At 33.6% G+C, this 26564-nt stretch overlaps 1 protein-coding gene and 2 pseudogenes across 1 annotated transcript in view; 2 read left to right on the forward strand and 1 right to left on the reverse strand.

Annotated features, from left to right (window-relative positions):
- The window catches only part of ASIP (agouti signaling protein), a 113563-nt gene that overhangs the window by 67110 nt on the left and 19889 nt on the right, over nt 1–26564 (forward strand). The gene's annotated exons all lie outside the window — the stretch shown is intronic.
- On the reverse strand, nt 3045–3163 carry LOC120604154 (uncharacterized; annotated as a pseudogene).
- Nucleotides 25400–25518, forward strand: LOC120604174 (uncharacterized; annotated as a pseudogene).

Genomic DNA, 26564 nt, shown 5'->3' on the forward strand with positions numbered 1-26564 from the left:
TGAGTAGGGAAGATTATTCGGATTTTGAGGAGGATATTGGAAAGAATTGTAGAGTCTGTATCCAATTTAAATACCTGGGTAGTTGGGTCTGAGGGCCAAAATAGTAACTAGAGCCCTTAGAGATCTGCATTTTGCTCATAGGGCAACTATCTTGAGGAAAAAGCAGAGGAATTGGGGCATTGCAGAGGGGGAAGAATTTCATAACCCCCCCTTCGATGGCTCCCCAAAAGATAAGATCCAGCCATAAATTGCCTGCTAGGCATCCACCAGTTCTGTCTCCATCTGTTCCTCAAACCCATGCTTACAGATTTATTCTTTATTCAAGTGTTTTTAAGAAGACTCAGCTTGGAAAAAAACACTAAACTCAAAACATTTTAAACCACAATTCGAATTCTATTTAAAAGATGAAAGGATAAGAAGTGTGATTCTACTCACTTGTTTAGAAATAGTCATTGAAGACAGGCGTTATGTGTTTCACTTGGTTTAGTCCGCTCTCAAGTGCCAGTAGGGCCTTGTTCAATAGTCAGTAATTGGGCTTTTAGAAGGGGGAGAAGTGATTCTTTAAAATTGCCTCTTTACGTCCTGTAGTTGCACCCTTTGACGTTTGCCTCCAGGGAAGTGTACACGGTAATGACTGACTGGATATCTGCTTTGTCAGTTGAAATGTGAAATAAATTAGGAGGCCATCTCCATCCTTGGCATCACTATAAATTAGGGACACAGAGAAAGCATTCGCTGCTTGGAGCCTAGCCTCAGTGTGCTCAGGTTGCCTGTCCTGCAGGAGCAGTAGGCCCTGGTGTACAGAGCTCAGGAGCAGGAATTAGGAGACCAGTTTCTGGTCCCGTATCCAACTCTTAACTGCCTGTGAGGCTTTAATCTAGTCATTGACCTGCTTAGGACCGCCACTTTCCTGTGCATCCAAAGGAAAACAAAGACTACCCTCCTCTACTTGCAAGGATGCTTTTGGATAAAATGACAACTGAAAGTATCTGCCATACATGGGGGAGAGGGAGTGGGGTCAGAGAGAGAAAGCACATTGTAATAGCTGACTTTTTCACTTGATTGCTTAATTTTAAAATCCTCATCTCCCTCTTCCCTGGGCTCCTGAATGGACTGAACACATTTTTATTTTCTCTTAAGTTTTTATTGGGTTTTCCTGTTTTTATTAAACAAAAAAGTCTATAGCTTGATGAATTTTTACCATGTGAACACAGCCTGGAAACCTGAACTTAGATCTGGAAATAAGAATTACCAGCATCCAGAGCCCCCTCATACCGCCTTAAGTCCCTTTCCTCCCAAGGGTAATCATTAACCTGACTTTGAATACCATAATTAAGTTTCGCCTGTTTGGGGGCTTTACATATGTGTATGTACTTTTATGCGTGACTTCTTTTACTTAATATTAGGTTATAAGATTATAATATTATAAGATTCACTTATGTTAATGTGTATAGTAACATTTTGCTTATTCTTATTGTTGTATAGTATTTCATTAATTAATATACCACAATTTATCCATTCCTTTAATGGGCATTTGGGTTGTTTCCAACTGAGGGCTATTATGAATGGTGCTACTGGGAACAGTCTTGAAGTTTTTGATGAACATAGAACTGTATTTCTATTGGCTATATCTAGAGGTAAAAGTGCTGGATCATAGGACATGTGTGAGTTCTACTTTAATAGATACTGCCAGTTTTCAAAAGTAATTGTGTCATTTTATACTCCCACCAGCATATCTGAGACTTCTGTTTTTTCTACATCCTCACCACTACTTGATATTGTCTGTCTATTACATATAGCCATTTTGGTGGGTATGTAGTGGAATCTTTCTAATTTTAATTTTCTTAATGACTAATGAAGCAGAGCACCTTTTAACATATATACATACACACACACACACATATCACACACACATATATATATATATATATATATATATGCTATTTAGCTATCCTGTTTTGTGAAATACCTTTCAAATCTTGAACCTATTTTTCTTTTGGGTCATCTGACATTTTTTTCTTTCTTTCTTTCATCTTCTGTTTTTTAAATTTAAATTAGTTTCAAGTACACAATACATTGACTAGACATCTATATGTTCATAAAACGATCAACCCAATTGCTCCCTCCCTCCCCTGGCCCTCCACCTAGCCATCATATTAATGTTAACTGCATTCCCTATGCTGTTCTCCTCCCCGACCAACCATTCAACTAATTTGTAATTTTAACCTTTTCACCTCATTCTCCTAGCTCCCTCAACCCCTCCCTCCCCTCTGTCCATCACCAAATTGTCCACTATATTTGTGAGTCTGTTTTTGATTAGTTTGTTCTTTTTATTCCTTAGATTCCGCATATAAGTGAAATCACATGGTATTTATCTTTCTTTGTCTGACTTATTTCACTCAGCATAATACCCTCTAAGTCCATCCATGTCGTTGCAAATGGTAAGATTTCATTTTTTTAATGGCTGAGTAATATTCCATTGTATATATGAACCATAATGTCTTTATCCAATTGTCTGTTGATGGGCATTTAGGTTGCTTCCATATCTTGGCTATTGTAATTTGTGCTGCCATGAACATTGGAGTGCATAGATCTTTGTGAATTATTGTTTTGGTTTTCTTTGGATAAATACCTAGTAGTGCAATTGCTGGGTCAAAAGGTATATCCATTTTTAATTTTTTGAGAAACCTCCAGACTGTTTTCCATAGCAGCTGTACCAATTTTCAGTCCCACCAACAATGTATGAGGGTTCCCTTTTCTCCGAATCCTCGCCAACACTTGTTTTTTGATTTAGTGAGGGTCATCTGACATTTTAATTAATCTGTAAGAATTCTTTAAATATAATAGGTATCTGTTGTGTACATGTTGCAAATATAATTTCCCACATGCTATTGAGTCATATTGGAGCCTGAGGCAAAAGGAAAAATCAGAAATATCGATAACTTTATTTAAAATTTTGATATTTTGTTAATCATGGTTTTTTGCATTAATGTTAATTTAAAAAACATTGCATTGACATCTTCTTTTTTTTTTTTAATTTTTTACACCTACAGCATCTGGTCTTCCTAGGTGGTCTCCCATCTAAGTACTAACCAGACCTGACCCTGCTTAGCTTCTGAGATCAGACAGGATCAGGCTTGTTCAAGGTAGCATGGTTCTTATTTGTCTTGATTACTGAGTGTTTTGGTGTCCCCTTAAAAATTTGTGTCCAAACCGAGTGCCTCAGTGCCTCACCCTAATCCTGGCTCTTATTCCATTCTATGGCTTGCATTTTTACTCTTTATAGTGTTATTTGTTGAAAAGGAGTTGCTAATTTTAACGAGGTCCAATATTTCAAGCTTTACTTTTATGGTTAACGTCTTTTTAAAAAAAGTCCCGTTTAGAATTTTTTCCATAACTGAAGTCATGAAGATATTCTCTTATGATTTGTTCTAGAACAATGCTGTTCGATAGAACTTTCTGCAGTGTGGAACTGTTCTCTATCTATGCTGTCCAAATATGGTAGCTACTATCCATATGTGGCTACTGAGCAGTTGAAATGTGATTCGTATGTCTGATACACTGAATTTTAAATATTATTTACTCTTTTTTTTCTTCTATATGGGTACTCATATAAAAGAAAAAAAAAGTGACCCAGCATCATATACTGAAAAGACTGTTAATTCTTCACTTTTATAATTAACTAGTTGTCTATATGTGGATCTGGTTCTGAAATGTTCATTCTTTTCAATTTATCTATTAGTCTGTCTCTTAGTCTGGGGCATGTCTGTCATGATAGAATAAGTTCTTTATGTTTCTGGTCTTCCGCAGGATTGTCTTGGCTATTTTTTAATTTCTGCATTTCCACATAAATTTTAGAATAACTTTTCAAATTTCACCAAGAAAAAAAAGCCCTGGTGGGATTTTTATTGGGATTACATGAAATCTGTACATCAATATGCAAATCTTCACAATATTAAAATTTCCAATCCATTAATAAGGTATAGCCACTCCTCCATTCATTAAAATCTTATTAAAGGTTTCTGATAATGTTTTATAGTTTTCTGTGTAGAATTCTGGCATAACAATCATTGGATTTATTCTTTATCATTTTATATTTCTTATAGGTATGTAAGAGGCCTATTTTTACGTTCAGTCTTTAATCATTTGATACTGGTGTATTAAAATAACACTTAATTTTTTGTATTGACCTTACAAAAAAACTTACTCAATTAGCTTATTAATTACTCTTACAATTTATCTATAGATTCACAATCATGTAGTATGTGAATAGCACTTTTTTTCTTTCAAGTATTTGTTCTTTTTCTTTTTTTCCCCTAACTTATTGGACTGGTTAGGACTGTACAATGCTTAATAAAAGCAAAGATAGCAGGCATTTTTGTCTTAGTCCTGATCTTAGAAAGAAAGCTTTCAATATTTCAATTAAATATGATATTTACTGGTTTACTTTTTGTAGCTTTCCTCTATCAGATTGAGGAAGTTCTCTTCTAGTACTAGTTTGAAAGGATTTTTAAACATTAATGGATATTGAATTTTCTAGAATGCATTATCCTCTTCAATAAAAATGATTTTTCTACCTTATCTTTTTTATTATGATGAACTACAGTGATTGATTTTTTTGAATGGTAATTTAATCTTGTATTTCTGGAATGAACCCAATTTGATCATGGCGTATTAGTCTTTTTATATATTGCTAGTTTTTGTATGCTAGAATTTGTTTAGGTTTTTTTTACATTTCTATCCATGAGAGAGTTTGACCTGTAATTTTTTTCTTATAATGTCCTTATTAGATTTTGATATTAAAATCACGTTAGCTTCATAATTTTAATTCTCTGGAAGAGTTTAAGTAAGATAGGTATTTTTCTTCTTTAAATGTTTGAATCAATCCACTGGTGCATAATACTCAGGGCTAGAACTTTCTTGCTGTAGATGTTTGAATCACTGATTTGATTTCTTTCATAGATACAGGATTATCCCAATATTCTCTTCCTTCTTGTGTCACTTTAGGTAGCATTTTTCCAAGCATTTATCCATTTCACCTAAATTTTCAAGTTTACTGTCAAAAAAGATGTTCAAAATATTCTTTTATTATCTTTTTCAAATCCGTATACAGATTTTTCTCACTTTTTGTTACTGATTTCCATCTTAATTCCACTGTGGATAGAAACATATTCTGTATAATTTCCATCCTTTGTAGTTTGCTTAAAATTACTTTATGTTCCGGTATATGGTCTGTTTGGTAAAGGTTTCATGCACACTTTGTGTTGACCTTACAAAATGTATATTCTACAGTTACTAGGTATAGCACTCAACTGAGTTTGTAAGGTCATGTTTGTAAAGCATATTGTTTAGTTCTTTTACATCATTAAATTTTTTTGTCTGTTACTATGGGAGGAATATTAAACTATCACATTTAAATATTCGAAGTGTCTAGGTTTCTTTTTTGTTTTGTCCATTTTTGATTTATGTATTTTGAGATTATGTTATTAGCTACAAATACATGTAGAACTGTTAATACCTTTCTATTGAATTAATCTTTTATCATCATGAAGAATCCTCTTTATAGCAATACTTTTTTCCTTAAAGTCTATTTTGTCTCATATTAGTGTAGTTAATCAGCTTGCTTTCAGTTTTGTGCTTTTCCATTTTCTTTCTACCTGAAATATATCTTTTTAGCATTTCTTTTACTGTGGGTCAACTGGTGACAAATTTTCTCAGTTTTCATTTTTCTGAAATTGTCTTTATTTCTACCTTCATTTCTTAAAAATATTTTACTAATTTGGCATTTATTTTATTTCATTTTGGAGACATAATTTTATTATTATTTTGGCTTCTGTTTCCTCAAGACATTAGCTGTCAATCTTATTTTGGTCTTTTGCAAAAAAATCTACTTTTTTCTCATTCTAATTTTAAGATTTTTCTCTTGGTTTTTGGTTTTTCCAAAAAGGATAAATTCACACTTAGGTATACAGATTTACAGTATACCTAAGTGTGAATTTATCCTTTTTGGATCTTGTGGCATTTCTTGAACCTGTGACTGGATAGAGATATCAAGAATATAAAGATATAAATTTTGGAAAAGTCTCAGTCATTGTTTTCTCATATGTTGCTTGTGTTCCATTATCTCTCTCCTAACCTACTAGGATTGCAACTTCTTACCATGTCCCATATGTCTCTTACACTCTTTTCTGTATTTTTTGTTCTGTATCTCCATGTACTTCTTTTTTATCTTTACTGAGATATAATTTAAATACTATAAAGTTCACTGATTGTGATTCGATGATATTCGCTAAATTTATAGAATTATGCCATCATTATGATTATCTGAACTTACGACATTTCCATCATCTGAAAAGTTTCCTAGAGCTCATCTGTAGTTGATCTTACTTCTCTTCCTTCCAGCCCTAGGCAACCACTGCTTTGCTTTTTTTTTTTTTCATTGTTTTGTATTACAGTAAAATAAACATAAGATTTACCATCTTAACTATTTTTAAGTGTCCTGTTCAGTGGTATTAAATATAGTCATAATGTTGTGCAACCATTACAAACATCCATCTTAATAAATACTTTCATCTTGTGTAACCGAAATTCTATACCCATTAAACAGTAACTCCACATTCCACCTCACCCAAACCCCTGGCAAATATCATTTTGCTTCTGTCTCTGAGATTTTAACTACTCTCAGTACCTCGTGTAAGTGGAAATATGTAGTATTTGTCTTTTCGTGACTGTTATTTTACTTAGCAAAATGTCCTCAAATTTTATTCGTGTATAACATAAGTCAGAATTTCCTTTTTTTTTTTTTTAAAGCCAAAGAATATTCCATTATATGTATATACCACATTTTGCTTATCCATTAATCTGTGATGGACACTTGTGTTGCTTCCACATTTTAGCTATTGTGAAAAATACTGCTGTGAACATAGGTATACAAATACCTCTTTGAGACTCTGCCTTCAGTTCTTTTGGATGTATGCCCAGTAGAATTGCTGGATCACATGGTAATTCTATTTTTAATTTTTTGAGAAAGTGCCATACTGTTATACACAGTGGCTGTACTATTTTATATTCCTACTAATAGTGTACAGGGGTTCCAATCTCTCCACATCCTTGTCAACAGTTGTTATTTTCTATTTTTTTATAGTAGCCATCCCAAAGGGTGCGAACTATCTCACTATGGTTTTGGCTTGCATTTCCCTAATGATTAGTGATGTTAAGCATCTTTTCATGTGTTTATGGACAATTTGTGGATCTTCTTTGGGGAAATGTCTATTCAAATCCCTTGCCCATTTTTTAATTGCTTTCATTGTTGTTTTTGTTGAGTTTTGGCATTCTCTTTATATTCTAGAATTGATTTTTGTACACAGTATAAAGTAGAAATCTAATGTAATTTTTCCCATGTCATAACAATTAACCCAGCATAATTTATTGAACAGTCCATCTTTTTCCTTCCTTTCTGAAATGCTACTTCTGTCATTAGTCAAGTTTCCACATACGGTTGGGTTTGTTTCTGGGATTTCTATTCTGTTTCACTGGTCTATTTGTCTTAAAATATTGTAATTATTAAATTACTTAAATTACTATAGCTTTATAAATCTTGATATCTGGTAGGGCAAAGCCTTGACTTTGTTCTTCAAGAATGTTTTGGCCATTCCTGTCCTTTGCTCTTCCATATAAAAATTATAAAAACAGCTTGTCAAATTCCACAAAAAAAGGCTGTTAGAATTTTTATCAAAATTGTATTAAATCTATAAATCAATCTGAGGAGAAATATCATCTTTTATGTGAACATATCTTTTCATTTATTTAGGTGTTCTTCGACATCTTTCAATACAGTTTAAAATTTATCTCCATAGGGCTTGCACAACTTTTGTTAGATTTAGTCCTAAATATTTTTTATTTTTGTGCTATTATAAATGATATGTAAAATTTACTAAGTGTTGCTGGCATATATACATGCAATAGACTTTTATAAACTGATTTATACAGATAAATCTTCTTAAATTCTCTTAATTCTAATAATTCATCTATAGACTCTTTTAGATTTTCTGCATAGATGAACATATATTCACCAAAAAAAAAAAACTCACACTATTTTCTCTCTTCCTTTCCAATCTTTATATCTTTTTTTCTTATTATTATCTATTGTTCTGGCTAGAGTCTTCAGTATAATGTCAAATAAGATGAAGCATTCTTGCTAATCTCTCAACAAAGTGGGTAATTTCAACATTTCACAATTACATGTGGTATTATCAATGCCCTTTATTAGATTAGGGAGGTTGCCTTTTTTTCCTTTTTAGTATATGTGCTGCCAAAGTGAGCACTTTTTTCTTTTTTAAATCAGGAACAGATATTGGATTTCTCTTATCAATTGGTAAAATCACATGGTTTTTCTCCTTTAATCTGGTTAATATGGTGAGTAGTTAAGAAGTGATAAGTATCATATCACCTTTTGATATGTTATCATATCACTTATAATATTGTTTGTTATGATATGTTATCATATCACTTATAATATTGTTTATTTTTGCATTCTCTCTTGTTTACTTAATTAATTTTACCAGAAGTATTTTCAAAACATCAAAATTTGGCCTTGTTGATCTTCTCTGTTGTATGTTTGCCTTTTTATTACTGCTTCATTCTTATTTTTCTTTTGCTTTGAGTTTGTTCTGTTTTTTTTCCTTAACTTCATATTTTAGATGCTTGATTCTTTAATTTTAAGACTTTCCTACTTTTTTCCCTTTAAGTCTATGAATTTCCCTTTAAACAGTGCTTGGTTGCATCCCACAAGCCTAGATACTTAGTATTTTTACTACTGTTCAGTTATAAGTATTCTAGTTTCCATTACAATTTCTCTTTTAGCCTATGAGTAGTTAAAAAGTATCTTTTAAAATTCCCAAATATATGAAGTTTTTCAAATTTTCTTTATTATTGGTTTCTAACTTAGTTGCACTGTGGTCCCAGTATGTAGTCCGTATGATACTAATCCTTTCAAATTTTGTTTGACCTCACCTTATGGCCTAGAATTTGTTTGGTTTTTATAAATGTTTCAAGTATACATTAAAAAAATGTGTTTTCTATAATCATTAGGTACAATGCTCTTTTTTTCTCAATCCCAAAGAGTGCCCCCTTAATCTCCAGGAGCTCAGAGACCACTTAAAGTTCACAGCAGTTGAAGAGCCTATTTTTTCTGATTCCAGGGAGTTTTTGGCACTTAACCCTAGCAAGAATATTTCCCAAGGATGGCCACATCCTCCTGGAAGCACCGAGCATCCTTTTGCCAGACATGTTATGGAGTCAATACATTATCATTCAGACTTCACATTTTCTGCCTTGGCACATATTCACACTCTTTCCCTTTCAACTTTTGCAGGTTTCAAACTCTACTTTGCCCCACCCAATGACTTTGAAGGAAGCAGATTTTCACCAAAATTTCTGTGGCTATTGTTACTAAAGGAAATAACATGGAGAGATAACTAACACCTGGTATTTTAAGGTGCTCAATACATACTTGTCGAATGAAAAAACTAAAACAAAATACAGTGTCAAAACTGAAGTTCATTTACTAAAAATGAAGAATATCTCATTTAAATAATAATGAGAATATAAATTTAGACATAAATATAATTCTCAAATTAATTAATTGTTCTGTTTTCACTGAGAATATAAACTAACTATCATTCCATCTTTAGTCATAGAATGCACAGGTATGTCACACACACACAAGACTAATGGATAGCAGCAAATGAAATGAACATAGTCAAGGCATATCATAACTTGGGGCTATATTCTAAAGCCAGCATATATTGTGAAAATTGCATGGTCAAAATTGCTCTTAAAATCCCTTGAGAAGATGCCATGTTGTCCTAATATATTTCGCACAGCATGTTTTTCCTCCAGTTTTGAAATGGATTGCTGTTACTTCAGTTAAGCACCAGATTAAAGAGCTGATTTGCGTTTAGGGGCCATATTGTAAAGACATTCTTTAATCACTTGATTCACAGTTAGCTAGGCAAGAAGCTCATCATACAAGAATTGACATAGCCTGAGAAAATAGCAAATTCCTACCTCCTGTTTCATACTCATAATAAGATCACTGAGTAGAACGATGGAGAAATCCTCAGCACTATTTAAGTCCCTCCCTCTCTTCTTTCTTTCCTTTCTGCTTAGCAATATGAATGAGTTTGTAGGTTCTCTCTAAAGAAGTATCTTCATATTAACAGCTTCATGATGATACAAAGTCTTAACCCAAAATGACATATCTTGAGTAGGGACATTTCTGACACTAGGACAGGCAATGAACTAAAGCAATTTTTGGACCAAGTAGACTTTCCTGAAGGTGCAAAACCAAACAAAGCAAACATCTATGTTCTCAATGCGTTCCAGTATTTTAATTTATTTAATTTTAACAAATTCAAATATTTATTGATATATAATAGTAAACAATTCAGACAAAAATCTTGCCTTCCTGGAGCTTATAGAGGGAGGAGCCTACATTACAGTATTTGACTTGTTTTGAAAACTCTTGCTTAGAAGCTCCTGAATTCTTTCCCTGGAAAAACTTTTCCCTCTAAACCCTGAATTAAGATTCTGGATATATGCCCCTTATGCTCTAAGGTGATTGTTGAATCTTTCTGGCAATTTCTGCTTAATCCTTTACTACTATGTAAAGCCTTTTCTTACATTGCTCAAAGTGAAGGAGAAGTGAATTAATAGCCTCAGTGATATGAACAGCAGTCCAAGATTCAGGTTACCATCTCATAATCCTCAATTACTAGCTTTTTTACCTTCTAGAAAGATCTGGATATGACCTAGCTTAGCAGTAATAATAATAACAGCTACTAAATAGTGATTTCTTATCATGTGCCAGCTACTATGCTAAGTACTTTACATATCTTATCTCACTTAACTCTCACAATGACATTACAAACTAGGAATTGTCCTCATTTAACGGTTGAGAAAACAGAGACACAGAGTGATTAAATGACATGTGTTGAACTATACTGCCTCTCAAATTTCTCTTACATCTTGGGCTCATCCAATAGGGGAAACAAGTTATAGAAGATAAAATAAGAATATAGAAGACTACAGATTTTAGGAGATTTTGTTCTTAATTTCAAGGAGCTCATCTCCCATCCTCCTAAGATGAGTCAAGGAAATACTATAATGAAGAAATATGAATAGAGGGGTTCAGCGTGACCCTGAGGACATATTACAGGTCAGGGCCAGAGTCAGGGCTGAGATTCAAGCCTCTTAGTGGCAGTGTTCTCTCCCTTTCAGAGGACCCCACTTTTGCCCCAAGTTCCCATCTTTTCACTTCTACCCAATCCCCCTTTGGTCATTCTATGAACTCCAGAGGCACCACAGAGACCCCAGTCTGATTTTATCCACAAAACAATGAGAGAGAGAGTTTAGGAGATTTGCCTTGGAACCTCGGCAGTCTGGGGTTTTGGAGAGTTTAGGTTGAATCGGAGAGCAAGAGAAAAATTCCATTTCCAATTATGAAACAAAATCTTTGAGGTCAGTTTTCATGACATCTCAGAGACAAGTGGAATGAGGGACCATCAATTTAAGGCCCTGACCATCTGACAGACAGTTCCATCGCAGCCATTTCCTTGTTTTTACAGAACTGGCTCATAAATTGTTGAAAGGTTCAGTGCTGTATAATGACTAATAGGAACAATATTGCCACTGAGTTTCATGGATATTCTAAACTTTCAAACTGACTGGAGGAAACGGGTTCAATGCTACTGTTTACTAGTTGAATTCTTATAACTGAACGTTGAGACACAATTAGCTTCAAGAAGTTTTGCCTAGTTGTTGCCTTCTTTTTTGTTACCTTCTGAATATGTTTTCTGACCCCCTAGACCAAGTTAGGCCTCCCTGTTATACATTTTCACAGCAACCTGTGCTTTTCTTTCTTAGAGTGAATATAATTATAATTATTTGTGAGATGTGTTTAATGCCTGTATTTCACTTCTATAGTGTAAGCTCCCTGAGGGAAGGCATTTAAATGCCTCGTTTGCCACTGTATCTTCAGGTTTCTAGTGTAGGGTCTGGCCCCAAAAATGTTCAATTAATGTCCGGTGAGAAATAAATGAATACATAATCTGAGAATCATATAGTTTCAAAACTGCATGGGACTTTCAGAGTCTATTTAGTCAACCCCCTTAGTTTATAGAATAGAAAACAGTTCCAGAGACATGAAGAGATTTGCTCATTGTCACATATTGTTTGTTGTGTGGCAGAGTCAAGACTCAAATTGGGCCTCTTAATTCTATTTTCTCTACCTTATTGTACTTATGGCTAATTAAAGGTTTTAAAATGAAGACATCAACCAGCAATTATGGATGTAGTAGAGTGAACAGTGTTCCCCTCAAATTTACATCCTTCTGGAACCTTAGAATGTGACTTATTTTTTCTTAATTATTTTCTGAAAAACTTTTCTTTCTCTTTTGATTCACCAACAGTACTTCTCCTATAAATATAATTTTTTCTCTAAGATGTAAGGAGATCCTGTGTTTAAGATGGTGCTTTGGGATTTACTAAAAAGTTGAGTGTCAGGCAACTTGTTTGTTGAACTCAAGATAACAACATAATAACCGAAATCAGTTGTCAGCTTACTCCGTGCCAGGCTTCATGCTAAGCACTCTATGTGCTTTATCTCATTTAATCCTCAGGGCTACTCTAGGTATGAGGAAACTGGGGTTTAGAGGGATTAAGAAACTCATCCAGAGTTATAAAGCTATAAAATTGATGGAGCTGGGATTCAAACTCAGGCATTCTTCTTCCAGAGACTTTCCTCTTAACCAGTGCACCACAAAAAGAGAAACTCCATGCTATCATTTCTACTACCCTGAATGAAATTTGCTTTATTATTTTTTCTGCTTAGAAAAATTGATATTTTTATAAATCCTCATTGTAAAAGATCAGATAATACATAAGAGGCTAGAGAAGAAAGTGAGAATCACTAGAAATCTAGTAGCCATAACTAGCCACATAATTATTTGAATGTATTTCCTTCCAACTCTTTCTACTCATGTATACCACACATGCCCTTAAAAAAAAAAAAGGAGGAGGATCATACTACAAATAGAGGAAATCGTGTAGTATAGTGAGCTGTTCTAAATTTAAAGTCTGGAATCAGGCGCATTCAGGTATGATCTCAGTTTATGAGGTTTCTGTGCCTCAGATTCCTTATCTGTAAAATGCAGATAATAGTAGCACCTACTTCACAGAGTAGTTATGGACATAAATAATGCCTGTTAAGTGCTTAGTACAGAGTTAATTAGTACACCATTAACTCTGGTGCCTGGCACAGAGTTAATGCTCAACAGATGGTAGCTTTAATGATCATATGCAAGCTATATAGCTTACTTTTTCACTTAACATGTGATGAACATCTTTTCATGTCTGTAAATGTAGATATATACAACCACAATTTCAATTGCTGTATATATTCTCTATTAAAAAATTTTCGTTTCTAGTTTTTTTATTATTACTACAAAAATACTATGATGAACAGCATTGTTCACTCTGTTTTAACAGCTTTATTAAAGTATAATTGATACCCAATAAATTACATATATTTTAAGTTTATGATTTGATACATTTTATATTTGTAAGTACCGGTGAAACCATAGCTACAGTCAAGATAATGAACATATCCAGCACCAGGAAAAATTTTCTCCTGCCTCTTTTAATCCCTCTCTTTGCCTTTCCCTACTTTCCCCTACTCAACCTTGTCTTCAGGTTACTACTGATCTGATTTCTGTCACTATAGATTAGTTTTCTAGAATTTTATATAAATGGAACCATATAGTATATACTTTTATTTTATGGCCTCTTTCATAAACCAAAATGATTTTAAGATACATCCACATTATTGCATGTATCAACATAGTTCATTCCTTTTTTTTTTTTTTTTTTTTTTTTTTTTACTGCTGGATAGTAATCTCTTATATGAATATACCACAAGTTGTCCATCTATTCACTTGTTGATGGACATTTGGGTTGTCTCCAGTTTTTGGCTATTACAAATTAAGCTGCTATGAATATTCATGGACAAGTCTTTATATGGACACGTGCTTTCATTTCTCTTGTGTAAATACATAGAAGTAGAATGTCTGGGTCATACACTATGTATATATTTATCTTTTTAGGAAACCACCAAAGTGGTTGCACCATTTTACGTTCTCTCTAGCAGTGTATTAGTTGAAAGACACTCTTCCACAGGTCTCTGGAACTCCTGTATTTTTTTTTGCTGGGTATGCCAAGAATGCAAGGCCCTGACTGCCTTTACCCAGTCCATTTCTCAGGATTATACTTGCAGTGAACAAGCTTGAGGGATGGTATAATATCACCCTCTGGGATGAAAAACAGGCTTGCTTACTATTTGCTGTAAAATGGAAGGTTCCTTAAGCTCAGGATTCTTCTTCTGAAATGCAAGCCAGCCCAAGCATAGACATCTATGTGACCCCCACGTGGGGTAAGGAAAACCAATGTAAACATGCCCCATATTGCTTGTTGTGCAGTGAGCAATAAAGTACTTTGTTTTTGACCCTGAGAGTCTTGTGTCTTCTGCCAACATTTGTAAAACAGTAACGTGCTAACTTATTAAGTTCTGTGAGATAATAGAAATATATATATATCGGTCTCTGCTCCCTCTCCTAACCTCCCCTCCAGCCCTTCCTGGCATAAAGCTCCTAAATAATAAAAACATGTATGAGTGTTCCATTTGCTCCATGTCCTCACCAACATTTGATATGGTCATTCTTTTTAATTTTAGAAATTCTAATAGGTATGTATAGGGGTATATCACTGTGGTTTTAATTTGTATTCCCCTAGTGAATTTATTTCCATCTGTATATTTCCTGTGGTAGAGTGTTCAAATATTTTGCCCATTTAAAAAATTAGGTTTTTTGTGTTCCTATATTTCTTATTATACTCTGGATACGAGTCCTTGGATAGTTATTTGTACATGCAGTCATGTGGCAAATAATGACGTTTTGATCAACAACAGACTACATATCCCATAAGATTATAACAGAGCTGAAATATTCCTGTCACCTAGTGATGTTATAACCATTGTAACATCCACAGTGCAACACATTACACAAATACTTAACATTGCTAGAATTGCCTACAGAATTCAGTACAAATAACATGCTCTAAAGTTTTATAGTCTAGGAGCTATAGGAAAACAAAATTAGTCACCCCAAAATGTCTCTTTGGCATAAGAATTATTTGGGGCTGTTTAATTTTAAGAAACAACAGACAGGGAGAAGCTCTGAAACCTTTGTAAAAGACATTTACTTTTATAAGGAAAATCTCCGCATAGAAGGGTGTTTCCCTTATTGTACTAGAAGAGGGGGATGACCTTATCTCTAGAAATTCTTATCAATGTAGAAGACAAGGACTTAAGTCTGCATAACAACCTTACCCTTGTTTACTGTGTTTTTCCTGGTAACCTCTCAGAAACGACTCCTCATACCTCCAACCTTTTCTTTTGTCTTCAGCTGAAGACTTATATTTAAGGTGATGGCTTCGGTCATTCTGGCTAGTTACCCAGTTTTCCTGGGTCTCTCCCATGTATAGAGAAAGACTACATGTTATTAAACTTTTGTTTTTCTCCTGTTAGTTTGTCTTCTTTACAGGGATGTCTCTGCCAAGAACCTAGAAGTATAGAGAGAAAATTATTTTTCCTCCCCTATAGAGCGATAGGCTGCTATACCATTTAGCCTAGGTGTGTAGTTGACTATACCACCTAGGTTTGTGTAAGTGCACTCTATGATCACATGATGACTAAATCGCCTAATGACACATTTCTCAGAACGTATCCCAACGTTAAGCAGCACATGACTGTAATTTCTCCTAGTCAGAGGCTTGGATTTTCATTGTCTTTAACAGACTCTTTTGAAAAGTAGAAGTCCTTAATTTTAATGAAGTCCAATTTATTACTTTTTTCTTTTATAGATTGAGCTTTTCATTTCATATGTAGGAAATCTTTACTTAATCCAAGGTTGCAAAAACTTTCTCCTGTGTTTTCTTTTAAACATGTTGTTGTTTATCTCATCATACAGCAAAATTTTATATTTATATCTACAGTCCATTTAGAATTAATTTTTGTATATGGTGTGAGGTTATAGGCTGAAGTTCATTTTATTGCATATGGCTAATTGTTCCAGCATTAGAACCATTTACTAAAAAGTAACTTTGTTGGAAATCCATTGACTATATGTGTGTGAATCTATTCCCGGACTTTCCATTTTGAACTATTGACTTATTTGCCTATCTTTATTCCAATACCACACTTTATTGATTACTTTCCAAGTCAAGAAGTCAAGAAGAGTAAGTTTTCAGACTTTGTTCCTCTTTTTCAAAGTTGTGTTGGCTATTCTAGGTCCTTTGTATTTCTGTATAAATTTTAGAATAAGCTTGTCAACTTCTTCAACAGCCTGCTGGGATTTTGATTTAGTTTTTTTTAATCTGTGGATTGATATGGAGAGAACTGACATCTTAACAATATTGAGTCTTCTGATCCACAAACATGTTACCTCTACTGATTTAGGGCTTCTTTAATTTCTCTCAGCAATGTCTTATAGTTTCAGTATATAAGTCTTATATAGACTTATTACAAAGTAAAATTTTTGATGCTATTATAAATGGTATATTTTTACATTTCAATTTCTATTGTCTTTGCTACTATATAAAAATATAAATGATTTTTTTATATTGATCTTGAATGCGTCAGCCTAGCTAAACTTACTAGTCTAATAGACTTTTTGAGGGTTTCGTTGGATTTTCTACATAAACAATCATGTCTTCTGCAAATAAATACAGTCTTAATGTATCACTTCCAAACTTGATGGATTTTATTTCTTTTAGTTGCCTTACTGCTTTGGCTGGAACCTTCAGGACAATGTTGAATAGGTGTGAGAACAGCTTTCCTTGCCTTGTTCCATATCATACAGGGAAAACATTCGGTCTTTAATTAAGTATGACATTAGCTATAGATGCTCTATCAGGTTGAAGAAGTTCTTTTCTATTCTAGTTTGTAAAATTTTTTAAAAAATCAGAAATGGATGTTGAATTTTGTCAAATGCTTTTTATGCCTCTATTGAAACAATCATACAGTTTTGTTTTTTTTTTAGTCTGTTAAATGGTAAATTACATTGCTAGAGTTTTGAATGTTAAAGCAACCTCACATTTCTGAGATAAATCCCACTTGGTCATAATACATTATCCTTTTAAAGGCATTGTTGAATTTGAATGGCTAAAATAGTGTGAATAATTTCGTACCTATATTCATGATGTATATCAGTCTTTAACTTTCTTTTTTGGTAATGTTTCTGATTTTGATGTGAGAGTAATCCTAGCCTCACAGAATGAGTTGGCATATAGTCCCTTCTTTTTCAATTTTCTTTGTGGTAAATGTTTTAATCACAAACTCTATTTATTTAATAGATTTAGAAATATTGTTATATGGCTTTTTCTCTAAGTATTCCATATCTTTAGTGATTTTTTTTCTATTCGTTCTATGATGCGCCTTGGTATAATAGCTTTCTTCATGTTTCCAAATGTAAGGCTCACTTGTTTTCCATCTTTCAGGGAGCATTGGCTTTCATAACCTGGTGTTCATCAAAACCACTGATTCATATATTTTGTTCTGTTTTTTAGCTGTTTCAGATGGAAGAGTAAATTCAGTTCCAGTTATTTCATCTTGATTTGGTGTATTGATTCTATTTGAAGTAACAAAATTAAGGTCCCAAACAGAAATATGCATGTTGTTAACCATCTGTAAGAGTCAAGTATATACTATTTTAAACTCTCATCATCAGCATAGTTGATGAACTTACAGTATTATACCTCTTAGGGGAAGTAATCAAGTGTCAAAAGTATACCTTTGGAGTTAAAGTCAGATGACTTGGGTTTAAATTCTACCTTTATCATTAACTAGCTATTTAACCATGGACAGGCAATTTTAGCTCCTTTAGCTTCAGTTTTCTCATCTGTAAAATGAGGATGATAATATCTATTTACTAGAGTTGCTGTGAGCATTAGTTGAAATAAATAATACAAAATGTATATGCTAATGGCTGGTACATAGTAAAATCTCAATAAATAGTAGCTGTTATTATCAAAGGCACTTGACATCAGTTTCTGCATAGGTATTCAAATTTAATAAACTATAAGCCTAGTGATGACATTGCTCTTTTATTTCAAAGTTGTCAGTTGTCTTAAAAATTAAATTTTGTGGCTTTGTTGAACGGCACTGTCTTCCAGACAATTTATGATGAAGTTTTTTAATAGTACCCCCAGATTAAACCAAATTTACATTCATAATGGCCTGAGAAAATGCACTAGCTAATTAATATAGATTACGTACATAATATACAGGGATAGTATTTTTTGCCAATAGGGCCAGTCAACATATGAGACACACGTTCTAAAATAGTTATAGATCTAGTTACTAAAAAATATTTTAAAATCAATGATGTTTGTATATGCCAAAAGTAATGGCTTAAAACTATAAGGATAAAATAAAAACGCCTCATTCATAGTTGAAAGAATTATAAAACAAAATAAATAGAAATACATTTAGACAATTACAGGGATGTATATTTAAAAAGCTACAAACTCTACTAAGAGACATGAAAAAACTTGAATAAGTGGAAAGACAAGCTATTTTCCTTGATAGTAAGAATTATTATGGTAAAAAAAAATTTTTCTCCAGATTAATGTATAAATTTAACATAATATCCATCTAAAAATCCCAACATCATTTTAATATTTTGATAAATTGCCTCTGAGGTTCATTGGAGAAAAACTGTGTGAATAACTAAGAATATATTGAAAAAGAAGATTAATAAGGGGAACACATCCTATGAAATATTCAAAAGTATTATAAAGCTATAATAATTTTAATTCTGTGGTACTGGAACCAGAATAGGTCAATAGAACCAAATAATGTTTGAAAATAGTCTCAATAATATATAAAAATTTTCTATATAACAAAGATGACTACACTTCATGAAGCTTAGTGGTAGGGTTTCATGGAGGATAAAGATGAAAAAGCTGCAGTATCCAATCTAGAAGGAAAGTTGAGATAAGAGCACAACTTTTAATGCAAAATAAAAAGGGTTAAGTGGCACAAGGGATATCTAATTAAGGAACTATAGAAATTCAAAGATACAAGAACAAAGTCTTGGTCAGGTCTGTCAAACTTTGAATGTTGGACCTTGCTTCATGTCCCAAAGATTGTTAGCCCTTCCTAGCTGTGCAATTTCAACTGGGATTTAGGCCAGTGTGGGAGCCACAGAGGCTACTCCAACACTTTTAAGTCATTTCATTAGAGTTGGCACAGAAGTCCTGGTGGGACAATCCCAGGAGACCTCTTTGGTTGTCTTGCTTAATTTTCTCAAGCAAATCCATTCTACTAGGCCCCTGAATCTGGGCAGCCCCTTCCTTCTTTACTCCAGTCTCTACAGAGTCATTTAAGAAAATGCATTCATGTTTTATTCACTGATTCATTACTATGTTATGATGATCATTTTTAAAAACACTTTGGATTTTACAAGACTTTAAAGCCATTTAGACAATAGGCCTGTTTAAGTCAGTCTCCTAGAACATGAGTATCTCCTTCTCCTTCACTGCCAGTGGAACAGAATGGCCTTGATTGGAAAGAACAGTCTGGCAGTCCTATAGCTGGGTATAGTAAAGTGACATGGATCATGAGAAAGGTTACATGTAGATACCAGCCCAGTCTTCCTGAGGAGGCAGCCTATCTTTTCCTAAATGTCTCAAAGGGTCTCCTGAGTACCTTTAGCATTAGCATCACCTTAAGAGCTTGTTAAAGATTCCTGTGCCTCACTTCAGAGCTGAAGGTCAGAATCTCAGGCTCTAGGTCCTTAAAACATATTTTTCATAAGCTTTTCCGCATGCTAAACCTTCAAAGTACCTGCTGCTCTGTCTCTAGTTTTGGAATTGCTCAATCTGATAAATACTGCACTCTAAACAATAGTTCTGAGTCCTTACTAACTTTTAAAAACTACTTCACAGACCCTGAGGCCTAAACCTCACTGGAAGACACCTGAGGTCCAGGGTACTTATTAGCTACAGAGTGCAGTAGTTACAGCCTCATCCTCAGTCTGCAGTCTTTTTTCATTTCTCTTTTTTTCTGTAGCCAACCATTTCCAACCCAACTTCTTTTAGATTTTGTAAGCTGTAATGAGGCATTTCCTAAGGCAAAAACTGATATCCTAGATGTAAAGATTCTCTATATCCACAAGCCCTGTCCATCCTTTCTTTAAAACGTCCCCTGCTCTTTTCTTTCTATTCCTTCTGCCGTACTCTAGAGACCCTTATCACTAGAATTAGGCTTACATACAGTCTCATGTTAGTGTATGTGATATGAAACCAGTCTTCCTCTTCTCAAGTCTTCCCCTACTCTTCCCCGCAACCTGCTCAAAAGCTTAAAAGGACTCTTTGTATGAACCATATCAAGTCTGAACTCCTTGTCTATTTTCCAGGTCCTTTACAGTCTATCTCATTTTGCTCATTAGGCTTTATTTCCCACTATTCCACATTTTCTTTCCATTCACTGTCCACAAACGTGTCCTACTGATTTTAACCCATGGGCCAGATTCATCTCAGTATTCCCAGAGTGGCATAAGGAGTCAGGGTAGGAGTCCAATAAATGTGAGCCAACTGACTCAATAGTTGGCATTTGTTTCCCTTTTATTGCCTTCCCCATTAACATTTAAATCCCCTAAATCCTTCAAGTCTGCTTGAAGACTTTCCTAGTTTTTTAGTTCTTATGACCTCTCTCTTTGTTGGGGGGAAAAAAATCAAAGAAAAGGAAGGAAGGAAGGAAGGAAGGAAGGAAGGAAGGAAGGAAGGAAGGAAGGAAGCAAATAAAGAAGGAAGGAAGCAAAGAAGGAAATAATTACACAAGAAAATAGGCTTTAGAAGTTGCAAACACAAAGGAAAGAGAAGTAAAACTCCCACTCTGAAGTTATTCGGAGAACAGTACAGTCACGGATATGAATATTCATTGACTTTCTATAGTGCCATATAATCTGTATTATTCTGTTCAGAATACATATACTAACAGTGTTCCTTGCTAAGTGTTTCAGATGCATTCATTCTACCTCCCCTATAGTAGTTCAGGAGTCATTTCTTCCTGCTTCCCTGATCCCCCATATTGAGCTAACTTCCTCTTCTCCATGCTCCCATGACACTGTGTGCTTATTTTAATTCAATATCTTACATTGAAAGTGCCTATCCGTAAGTCTCACTCTTAGACTATGAGTTTCAAGACAGAAGGTCCAAGCTTACTCATCTTTATATTCTCTGTACCTTTTATAGGTATATAGGTTTATATTCTGAATAACCAGCTTAGTGCTTAGGTGTTCAGAAAAAGTTTGTTAATGTTAACATTTCTGTGCTCTGTTCCTCTCAACACTCACACATCATCTTACCCTTGCTCATCAAACCCTAGCAACTGAGAATTTATAAACTGCTCAACAGTCTTTATTCACTGAGATTAATGTTGATAGCCACCAGGAGAGAGAAACAATAAAAAAAATTATTAATTATACTTCTGTTTAGAAACCCTATTGCAGAGTCTAATTGTTTAAAAAAGAATTTCTGCCTCTCTCATTCTTTCAGAGAATAGGCTTTGGAGCCAAGTAGAATTAGATTTGAATCCTGGCTCTGCAAATGCACTAGCTGTGTAACCTTGAGTAGGGGCTTTTGAAGCCTTAAATTAAAAATGAAGATAATAGTACCTATTCTATAGGATCATTATGAGGATTGAATGTAATAATCTATATAGGGTGGCTTATAACTCCAGGGAAAGGCTTGGACAGTAAATTGTGGTTAATTTTGGCTCTTAGCACAGTAGCAGCTACCTGTGGCAGGCAGCTATGCACGTGTTCCTAAAGAAGCTTGCACATAGCTTGCAGGAACCAGGGTTGGCAAAAAGGACCCTATTCTCCTTTGTGGACCTGGACAAAGAGAAGATTTATGAACCAGGTGGGACAGAGTGGAATGGCATGAGATTTCATCACGATACTCAGAACAGTATGCAATATAAAACTTATGAATTGTTTATTTCTAGAATTTTCTATTTAATAGTTTTGGACCACAGTTGACTGTGAGTAATTGAAACCATGAAAATCAAAATCATAGATACGGGTTGGGGTGGAACTACTGTAAACCAATCAGATCTAACAGATATATATATATATATATATATATATATATATATACACATATATATATATATATATATATATATATATATATATATAACACTCTATCTAACAACAAGAGTGAAGACATTCTTCTCAAGTCCTCACAGTACATTTTCTAGGATAGACCATATGTTAGGATACAAATGAAGTCTCAAGAGACTTTAAAAGATAGCTATCATGCAAAGTCTCCTCTTTAACCACAATGGGATGAAATTAGAAATCAATAACAGAAGTAAAACTAGAAAATTTTAAAATTTGTGGAAATTAAACAACACATTTAAATAACAAATGGTTCAAAGAAGTCACAAGGGAAATCACAAAATTCTTAGAAACAAATGAAAACAAAAACAAAACATACAAACATTTATGGGAAGCAGTGACAGCAGTGATAATAGGGAAATTTATAGATATAAATGCTGACATTAAAGAACAAATGAGATATCAAATCACGACTCAACTGTACAACTCAAGGAATTAGAAAAAGAAGAACAGACTAAACCCAAAGCTAGTGGAAGGAAATAATAAAGATTAGAGCAGAGATAAATGAAATAGAAAATAGAAAAACAAGAGAGACAATTAATGAAACCAAGAGTTAGTTCTCCAAAAATATCAAAAAAATATTGATAAACCTTTAGCTAGATGGGCTAAGATAAAAAGAAGACTCAAGTTACTAAAATCAGAAATAAAGTGGGGACATTAGTACCAATTCTCTAGAAATAGAAACGGATTTAAGAGAATACTATGAACAATTGTACACCAACAAATTGGATATCCTAGAAGAAATGCACACAAAACTTACTAAGACTAAGCCACAAAGAAACAGTAAAGCCGAATACACTTATAACCAGTAAGGAGATTGAATGAGTAATAAAAAAAAAATTTGCCCAGCCAAAAAAGCCCTAGACCTAATGGCTTCACTGGTGAAATCTACTGAATATTTAAGAATACCAATCCTTCTCAGCCTTTTCCCAAAACTTAAAGAGGAGGGAACATTTCCTGACTCATTCTATGCAGCAAATATTATACTGATACCAAAGCCAGATAAAGATACTACAAGAAAACTACAAACCAATATCTCTTACGAACACTGATGTAAAAATCCTCAACAAAATAATAGTAAACAGAATTCAGCAGCATATTGAAAGAATTCTATGTCATGACCAAATGGAATTTATTCTTGGAATGCAATATAAGAAAATCAATATAAGAAAATCAATGTCATACACCACATTAATAGAATAAAGGGGGGAAAAAACACATGATCATCTCAACTGATACAAAAAAAGTATTTGATAAAATTCAACACTCTTTTATGATAAAAACACTAAAAAATACAGGAGTAGAAGGAGACTACTTCAACACAATAAAACCATAAATGAAAAATCCGTAGCAAACATTATACTCCATGAAGAAGCACTGGAAGTTATTCTTCTAAGATCAGGAACAAAAAAAGGATACCTAATTGCTTCTTTTCTATTTAACATAGTACTGAAAGTTCCAGCCAGAGCAATTAGGCAAGTAAAAGAAGTAAGAGGCAATTAGACAAGAAAAATAAATAAAAGAAATGATGGGAAAGGAAAACATAAAATTATCTTTGTATGTAGATGATATAATCTTATATGAACACCCTAAAAATTCTATACAGAAGAACGGTTAGAACTAATACATGAGTTCAGCAAAGCAGCAGGAAAAAAAGTCAACTCACAAAAATCAGTTGTCTTTCTATACACTAACAATGGACAATCTGAAAAGAAAATTACAAAAACAATTCCATTTACAAGCATAAAAAAGAATAAGATTCTTAGTAGTTAGCTTAACCAAGGATAATAAAAACTACAAAACATTCCCGAAAGAAAGAAAAGAAGATATACAGCAAAGGAAATACATTTCATGTTCATGGATTGGCAGATTAATATTGTTAAGATGTCAATACTCCCCCAAGTGACCTACAGATTTAATGCAACCCTTATCAAAATCCTGATGATATTTTTTGCAGAAATAGAAAAATTCATCCTAAAATTCATATGGAATATCAAGGGACTCAAATAGCCAAAACAATTTTGAAAAAGCAGAACAAAGAGGACGCACACTTCGTGACAAAGCTACAGTAATCAAACCAGTGTGGTACTAGAATAAAGATAGACATATAGACCAATGGAATAGAATGGCTCAGAAATACATCTTCATATATACAGTGAAATGATTTTTGACAGGGCTGTTCAAGATGATTCCATGGGGAGAAGATAATCTTTTCAATAAATGGTGGCAGGGAAACTGGATATCAATGCAGAAGAATGAATCTAAACCCTTACCTAACACCGTATACAAAAATTAACTAAAACTAGATCAAAGACTAACTGTAAGACCTAAAACTATAAAACTCTCAGACAAAAACAGAGTAAAATTTTCATGACATTGGATTTGGTAATGATTTCTTGGATATGACACTAAAGGCACAGGCAACAAAAAAAAATAGACACATAAAAAATTGGGTGCATCATAAGATAATATTAAGACATTAGACAATATTAACAGAATAATAAGGCAACCCACAGAATGAAGAACTCTAAATAGATATTTGATGATACTAATAAAAATTAAATATTTTTAGGTATGATATTAGTTTTGGGGTTATTTTAAAAAATAGTTCTTATATTTTAGAAATATTATTTAATATTAATGGGTAAAATATTATGTCTTGGGGGTGTGTAGTAAGTGGAAGCATAGATAAAACAAGATTGGCTCTTATTTGAACATTTTGAAGCCGAGTGAAAGGAATATAGGAAATTAATATACTATTTTCTTTAATTTTGTACATATTTAAAATTCTCCACTATAAAAAGTTAGAGATTTTAACGTGAAAGGCAAAACTATAAACCTTTTAGAAGACAATATAAGAAAATATCTTTATGACCATGGAATAGGAAAAGATTTCTTAAACAAATTTTAACAGAAAAATACTGATAAAATTTTTTTAGGGGGGGGAAAAAACCAATTATCTTTTTAATTATATTAAAAACTATTGTATTTCTTTTTTTCTCCTTTTTTCCTCTCCTCCCTCTCAACCTCCCTCCCCCCTCCTCCTTCCCCCTACCAATACTGATAAATTTTTACATTGATACATTAAAATTAAGAATTTTGTCTACAAGCATGCTACCCTGAACAAGCCCAACCCCGTCTGATCTCAGAAGCTAAGCAGAGTTGGGCCTGGTTAGTACTTGGATGGGAGACCACCTAGGAAGACCAGGTGCTGTAGGCATAAACAATAAAAAATAAAGGATTGTAAGCTGACAAGGTCCTTGCAATCTGTGAGGTCAACCAAGGGTTGCTTTGCCTAAAAAAAAAAAATAATAATAATAATAATTTTGATTTATCTAAAGATACTTTAAAGAGAATGAAATGGCATGCCACAAATTGGGAGAAAATATTTGCAACACATATAACCAACAAAGGGTTAGCTTGTAAGATATTTATGAATCAATAAGAATAAGACAATTGATGGGGAAATGGGGGAAAGGCATGAACTGGAATTTCACAGAAATGAAAATTCAAGTGCCCATAAAAATATACTGTTCACTACATCAGCATTTCAGAGTTTTTAGATAGATCTTTCACAAGCATCCCCTCATCAGGTTTTCACAACCTTGTGACATGCCCCTTGACCTTGGAGAACTTCTCAAACCCCACACTTACTAGAAGTTATCTGGTCACCTGTATTATAGACCTTCATAATAATGGCCTCTTGAGAGATGAGTCACTCAGCTCTACCCAACATGGGAAAAACAAGAAGGTCTTCAAAACTAACTGAAATGTCAGTATTCTTGGAAAGAGAGCTTAATTATCTACCTATACTTGTACCAAGAGCAATAAAAGTAAAGTGGCATGTGTTAGGTGCTATCCATAATACCTCACCAAATTTTGAGAAAGAGAAGGAAATTAATATTTATTAAGCAACTATTATGTGCCGGGCACTGTGCTTGCAGCTGTTTATGGGTGCTTAAAATGTACTTGTTAAATGAATCAATTTCTCATAGTAGTACTGTAAGGTACCCCATTTTCAGATGAGGCATTCAAAGAGATTTAATAACTTGTCCAAAATTACATGACTAGCTAATAAATGGCAGAGCTGGAGTTCAAACCCAGGTTTTCTGGCACTTGCTCTTTCCTTTCAAAATACCCCACTGCCTTTGAAGAGTTGGAATGGTAGAAAAGGAAAATAGAATGTTCCCTCTTGAAAAAATATGTTTATGGCCTGACGTGAGAATCAACAGTTGTAATACAATATTTTCGAATGATCTTAAACAT

The sequence above is a fragment of the Pteropus medius genome, unplaced genomic scaffold (genome assembly GCF_902729225.1).
Source record: "Pteropus medius unplaced genomic scaffold, Ma_sr-lr_union100, whole genome shotgun sequence".
In the NCBI taxonomy this organism is placed as follows: Eukaryota; Metazoa; Chordata; class Mammalia; order Chiroptera; family Pteropodidae; genus Pteropus; species Pteropus medius.